Source organism: Pan paniscus, chromosome 18 (assembly GCF_029289425.2).
Source record: "Pan paniscus chromosome 18, NHGRI_mPanPan1-v2.0_pri, whole genome shotgun sequence".
Lineage (NCBI taxonomy): Eukaryota > Metazoa > Chordata > Mammalia > Primates > Hominidae > Pan > Pan paniscus.
The window spans coordinates 70,142,259-70,149,533 of NC_073267.2; the positions used below are offsets into that span (position 1 = coordinate 70,142,259).

The 7,275-nt window shown below is 38.3% G+C and overlaps 1 pseudogene; it reads right to left on the reverse strand.

Moving 5' to 3' along the window:
• Positions 1 to 366: 366 nt before the first annotated feature.
• Positions 367 to 2,674, reverse strand: LOC100967474 (dihydroxyacetone phosphate acyltransferase-like; annotated as a pseudogene).
• Between the last annotated feature and the right edge of the window lie 4,601 nt (positions 2,675 to 7,275).

Here is a 7,275-nt window from a genome sequence, read left to right on the forward strand (position 1 = left end):
ATGAGGTAGGAGATGTTGGTGGCTTTAACAGGGCACAGAGCCAGGGAAAAGTAGTCATATTTGGAATACGATTATTTATTTATTTATTGTTTCCAAAACTTAAACAAATTTCTTTGAAAACTTGGAGAGTTGGATACAAATGCCTGATAACCATGTCAGGGAAGATTACTTCCCAACTATCATTGGGGAAGATTACTTCCCCATTGATTCCATTGACCATTTCTTCCTCTCTACAGAGGTCTGTTCTCAAAGTCTTACAAAGTAAGAGAAAATGTGTCTGCTCCTTTACTTCCATGTTTGTTGGAATAAGAGTGATTTGATGACAGCAATTATGTGCCCAAATTTTTCATAACTATTTGGTGATTATTAAAGTTTTGCAGTGAGTGGTTTTCCCATTGGAGTATTACAACCAAACATTTATCCTAATTTGGTTGTGGCAAGTTCATTCACATGAAATATATAGTCATTATTAATCCTTTTCTTCTCCACCAACAAAGCTGCTAAGGCATTTTTCTGCACATCAGAAGATAATACATCGTAACACTGAGAGGTACCTTGATTGAGAAGCTGACATGTATTTTCTAACTGCAGCCAAGTACTATTTCTAAGTAAAGTAGTTCTCTTCTCTGCTCAAGAGGTATTTGCAAATTATCTGATAACATTCCACGAAAGTGTAAAGAGTCCTATTAAAAATTCTAAATGATATTTCCTTTATCTGTAACTAGAATGTTCTCCTCACATTTACAAAGCAGGTAACAGCCTTCTTCAAAGTCCTTTAGTGTGTTTCCTGGAAGGAAGATGAACTCCTCTGAAAAAAAAAATCACATAGGAAGAAAAAGCAACTGTAGACATCCTCTTTCCTGAAGCCAGTTGTCATCTGCACTGTTATAGCTACAAAAGAAGGATGGACAAAAGTGTTGAGCAACAGGTTCCTACAAGCCAAGCAATGAGGATAGTGATCTACTGGAAAATAACTCCATCAGCCACTTTTGAGTCTCCAGAGTCCACTTTCTGAATCACCTGGTCTTTGACAAAGCTGGTGAGGTCGGAATGCAGAAGTATGTTGGACTGGACATGTCTTTGGTAGGTTTATTATTGGGCCAAATGGGAAACCTTCTGAACACCTGGGTTGAGCCTTTCAGCCGTAAAATCTTTTCCGCCAGAGCATGAGTGTCCATGGATGGCTAGTTCTGAAGCGGAAGAGAAACTATTAGGCCCAGGGTCTCAGAACCAGGCTTTCAATTTGCAGAAGCTGCATTTTGTAGGCAGCTTCAGTAACAAAGGCATCCACGCCCTCAGATTGCTTCTGAAGAATGTATCTTAGAACCAGGTTCTATGGGCTCTGATTCATCTTCCCAGCTGTCAGAGATCAAAGTGACATAGCATCTCCAAAGTGTGCATGAAAGTTTCAAAAATTTCAGAGAGAATCTTTCTGGCTTTCAACAATCCAATTGTAGGAGTCAGTATCTTGGCAGAGCAGCTTCTTTTCTCTTCTAGGAAAAATTTAGCAGACACATAACCATTTCCTAAAATAGTTTTTACATATTCAGAGAATAGAGCCCAGTGGAGTTTATTGCCACCATAACAGCACCACATGAAAAAGGCACCTGACATTCACACAGCTCACCAACTGGTTTCATTTTCAGGAAGTCCATTCCTGCTGCTATAACTGGCACAGACAAATCATACTTGTATGGAAGAAAAGACAACACCAGAAAGTCAACGTAACTTTGATGACTGAGCAGAAGAACAAGATGCTCCTGGTTGGCTTGCTACAGTTTCTGAATACCTCCTACATTTACACACACCTTTGAGAAAATTTGTTTAGATATTTTGCTTAAGGAAAAGACAAAAACTGAATGGCTCCCAGACGCAGTCTGTGACTCATTTGATCCAAGATCTCACTAACTTCCTTTGGAATTCCTTAGAAAGTTGTTTAATGACTGTTTTAGTGCCTTAGTGTTGCTATAAAGGAATACCTGAGGCTGGGTAATTTACAAAGGTAAGAATTTTATTTGACTTAGGGTTCTACAGGCTGTACAGAAGCATAGTCCAAGCATCTGCTTCTGGTGAGGCCTCAGGAAGCCTCCACTCATGGCATAAGGGGATGGGGAGCTGTCCTGTCACATGGTGAGAGAGGAAACAGGAGAGAGAGGGAGGGAAGGAAGGTGCCAGGCTCTTTTTAACAATAAGTTCTTGTAGGATAAAACTTACTCATTACCAGGAGGACAGCACCAAGCCGTATTGAGGAGTCTGCTGTCATGACTCAAACACCTCCCACTGGACACCACCTCCAATGTTTGGGGTCAAATTTTAACATGAAATTTGAAGTGGAGAAACATCCAGCCTATAGCAATGACATAATAACTCTCTTCATAATTAAGAACACTATATTTAAGATTACTTGGCTTACATGGAATAATCCCCTTATAAACAAGAGGTGCAAATTTCAAGTCACTGACATGCCTCCTCTCCTCTGCAATGTTTTCAAATTCATGCCACCTTTTGAGCTTCTTTGAGTCAAAGAGCATAATGGTTTTAGGGCTGGTGGAACCAATGGATAAATGAGAGTAGATGAGCTGGAAGAGTCTCTGGTATGGCTGCTGACTTGGGCAGAGCCTGGGACTCTTATGCTAAGTGGCTGTGGTGCTGCCACTGGGGGAGTTTCTTTCATGTAGGGTGGTGACACACTTTGTGCTTGGTCCACATGACCCTGGTCGCCTTCATCTTAACCCTGGAGTACATTTTAAAGACAAAAGTAACAGGCTTTACCGAGAGACTGTAGATTGTGTGACATTAAAAGAGAGGACTTGATACAATTTTATGTTGCCTAAACATTATCCTATTTACTGAGATGCTCATAATTCAAGGATGAGCAATAAATTATGGTAGAAATTATAAGTCTTGAGTATTTAGTCTGGAGATTAAAAGAGTTACCAGTATAGTATTGTCATTTAAAGCTGGGAGACTAAATGAGGCAATTTAAAAGGCTAAAATACATGGAGAAGAACACAGAGTTTGTTTTTGGCTCTATTTTCTATTTTATTTAAAAGTGCTATTCAAAGTACTTTGAAGTAGCCATTAAATGAAATAATTAATGTATACTTAATCATCACAAAACTATAGATGATAAATGTTGTCTTTTGTATTATACAAAGAAAAAATTATGACAGTAAGTTAAGTAAATTGAACAAGATTGCACAACCTTTGGAGAGGGTTGAAATACAAAAACATATTGGACACTCCTCGAAGCCTGCTGTATAACGTGCTACTCAAAGAATCTTCAATCTCCAGTAATAGCATCAGCTTGAGCTTCCTGGAATGTTAGGCCAAATGGGAAACCCTCTGAACACCTGGGGTGAGCCTTTCAGCCATAAAGTCTTTTCTACAAGAACATGAGAGTTCATGGATGGCTGGTTCTGAAGCAGAAGAGCAACTCTTGGGCCCTCCATACCACAGCTTGTGGGGGATTTTATAACAAATTCAAGGTGATGCTTTGGTATATCCATTTGCCATCTTCTTGCATCCCTCAGATCCCAGGATCCTCTATTGTAACTTTCACTACAGCTTGCCCTTCAGTTTGTAAGTATTAACTCATTTGAGTTATCTCTTAGATTGTAATTTCCATGCAATTGTTATTATAATGTAAACATCTAGCACAGTTTCTGGCTAGCATCAGCACTTGCTGAGTAAATGAATGAATTTTTTTTTTTTAATGCCAATCTCTCTCTCAGTTTAATAAGTTAAAACCTCTGCTTTCCGGCCGGGCGCGGTGGCTCACGCCTATAATCTCAGCATTTTGGGAGACCGAGGCAGGCGGATCACGAGGTCAGGAGATGAAGACCATCCTGATGAACATGGTGAAACCCCTTCTCTACTAAAATACAAAAAAAAATTAGCTGGGCATGGTGGCGGGCGCCTGTAGTCCCAGCTACTCGGGAGGAGACTCTGTCTCAAAAAAAAAAAAAAAAAAAAAAAGCACCTCTTCTTTCCTCTCCCTTTTTCATTTTTAAGATTTTTGGTCAGAAAATTAACGTTGACTGCTCTTAGTAGGCCAGCTCATCATCTGGAATTTGACTTTCATGAAGCACATTTGGCTCAAAGGAAGGAAACTATACCTCTCTCTCTAAGGCATGGTCTCTTAAAGAAAAGAGAGCCTAATTAACTGGCTAGCTGGTTAAAATATATATTCCAGGACTCCAATCCAAAAGATTAGAATTACAAAGTCTTTAAGGAGCACTCAGGTAATCATGCAGCACTCCAGGGTTGAAAATCTATACCCTATCCTAAGGGATTTTCTCTAATGTACCTGATCATTCCCCTCTGTATTGATTGGGAGATCTTTGTCCTTAGCCACTTCTCTAAAACACAGACTTGGAGTTGATAGTGTTGGACCTAAACATCAGTTGCTATTCTTATAGGGGGCAAAATCTTTCTGTGAATTTTTTAACCTTTCTAGTATTATTTTTAATTCTTTTCAAATACATTAATTTTTATTCCCTCCACTTGAAGATACTTTTATTATTTTGTCTTTTTTAAATGCCAAGTGATGTACTTAACATGTAGCGCACTCAATAAATGGTAGAAGTCGTCACAGATTTTGTTTATTATTAGTAGTAATAGCTTGCATGGTGTCTAGGGGACTGACCAGTTAGGCAGGGATGTGATATTTGTAAAGGTGTCCAGTACCATCCATGTTGTGAAGAAGACACTCTTTTTTAGGTCAATAATACAACATTGCTAAGGGATACATGGAATATAGATGCAAATAGCATACTAAAATATAAGAAAGAATCTGGCTTTTAGTTTTATAGTTAAAGAATTGCTTGGCTGCTTGTGTATGGGGCAGACAGTTCGGCCCCATACTGTTTCTATAACAACCATGACTATATCCAGGTAGACTAGAAGATGCTGGTTCTTCACAGTATTTCTCTAGTGCAACCTGAATAACTAGAATTAAATTCTGGGTCACATGATTGTAATTATGTCTGTTGGAATTTTATGTAGAGTTGGGATATTTGTCCAACATGACAAAACAGGCTGAGTTTTTCTGAAACAGTGAGCAAATCTTTCTTTCTCCTCTTTGCACCCTGAATGGAGTGGCAAATCCTGTCATTCTTACTCCTCTCTGGGATAATCCCCATGGCTTACTTCTCATTGAATTCTAGGGGTGGTGGAAAGGCAGCACTCGCTTATGCATTTTATTTACTTGTAAGTAAGAGCCTTTCTTCTTTGTTCAAGGGTGAATTCCTTTAGAGAACCAGAATCTGCAAAAATCTTTGTCTTTGGAACTGGAAATTAACAATTTAACTTAAAAAACATCATTGGGACAGTTTAACCAGGGTGGTGGTGGGGTTCTAATTTTTTTTTTCAAATGAAAGTAAAAATGGTGGCCAGAAGTTAAGCCAAGTATTAGATTCAAAGAGAAGGATAAAATAAAATTTATTTTTATTTTATGGCAAAATAAAATTAGGAGAATAGAGGACACAGTGTGTTAAACAATATAGCTTAGTAAACATTGCTTAAGATTGAAGCTGTTAGAAGAACCTTACAGAAACCTGCAACATGTGCTTAGAGATAAAAATAGTAATTCACGTTTTTGAGTGTTGTCCACTAAGCACTATTTTATGTATTTTGCATGTAATGTCTCATTTAATTTTCAAACTATTAGATATGTTGTAGGAAATAGAGGTACCAAGAGTCAAAGTCAATTGTTTATAGTTCCAAGTCTACCTTTAGTGCAGCACTGTTTAGTACAACTATCTGTGACGATGGAAATGTTTTTAATCTGTACTGTCCAATATGGCAGTTACAAGACCCATGTAACTATGTAACTAATGAGTACATGAATGTGGTTACTGTAACTGAGAAAATGCCACATTTAGCTGGTGGCTTCCAGATTGGACAACCTAGCTCTGGAGCTGGAGCATGTAACCATAATGCCATACCACCAACTTTTGCCGGATAGTCTTGCAGTACTAGGTAGTGCAATCTCCATATTTGTAATAACACTTGAAAGCTAAAAAAGGAGCTAGCCATTAAAAGATGCCAGAAAACAACACTCTGGGCCTAGGAAACACAAGATAAAGATGAACAAATTAGACATATATTTTTAGCGTTCTCTTGGAATTTAGTGGATTTGAGGAAAGATTGAAATGAGATGAAGCTGGAGAGGTTAGCAAAAAATTGTACACCCAGAAGTTTAGCTATCTGGAAAGTGGAGAGAATGCCTGCTTCCCCTGAGTATGCGTTTTAATAATGACAACTTTTGACTACTTATTTATTTTAATTTATGCATTATTTAAGAGAACACTGGCTACAGCAACAAATGCCTCAGAAGGATATATCTGTTCAAACATAAGAGAAGTCTATTTTTGCTCACCTGAAATAAAGATCAACAGGCAACTCAACTCCAAGTGGTAAGTTGAGGAATCTAGGCCCCTTGTTTCTTGTGGCTTGGCCACTTTCCACGAGACCATTGTATTATCTTTTATCCTTCTCAGGAAAGGAATAAAGGACATCAAGGATTCATGAAGCTTTCTGTGAACCATTCCCAGTTGCAGTGAGCATCAATTCTACTCACTACAGGAACAGAATATTACACGAGCTAGTCACATGATCACCAGAGTAGCTGGTAAATGGGGGTTAGCTATAGATTTAGGAAGAAGATGAAATGGGTTTTTTGCACAGCTCTACTTTCAGCCACGTAATAGTTGTTACTTAAACCTATGATGAAATAACATTAGGACAGGCAGTTTGAAATACACAGCTGAAATATCATTTTCAGACCAAAACATACAACCGAAGATAATCAACACATAACACGTGTTTTATGTCATCACTCAATTCTTCTTAAATTTTCAGGTCCCCAGTTTACTCACTTTGATATTAATACTGGCATTTGGTACTTATAGGCCAAGGCATTCAAGACACAAGGGTAAGAGAAGAAGTATGCATTTGGCATTCAGGAGTTTGGACCAAACTGGGGTCTGGCAATCATGTAGAGCATGATGGGAGATAAGAATGAAAGAGTATTTTTGAAATAAACACGGAGAACCTAGACTAGTCATATTTTATTCTTGCTTTGCTCACCATCATGTACTTGGGACATCTTAGTCCCCATTGGGCTAATTTGGATTTTGGAAAGTGGACAATTTCCAATGCTTGTTCAGTACTTCCCAATTGACAAAAATATTTCTTCTAATGGGAATTTGGAGTACACCTCACCTTAAAATGCTCTTGGGCAATGGAGAAAAGACTCAGACGTAAAAATAA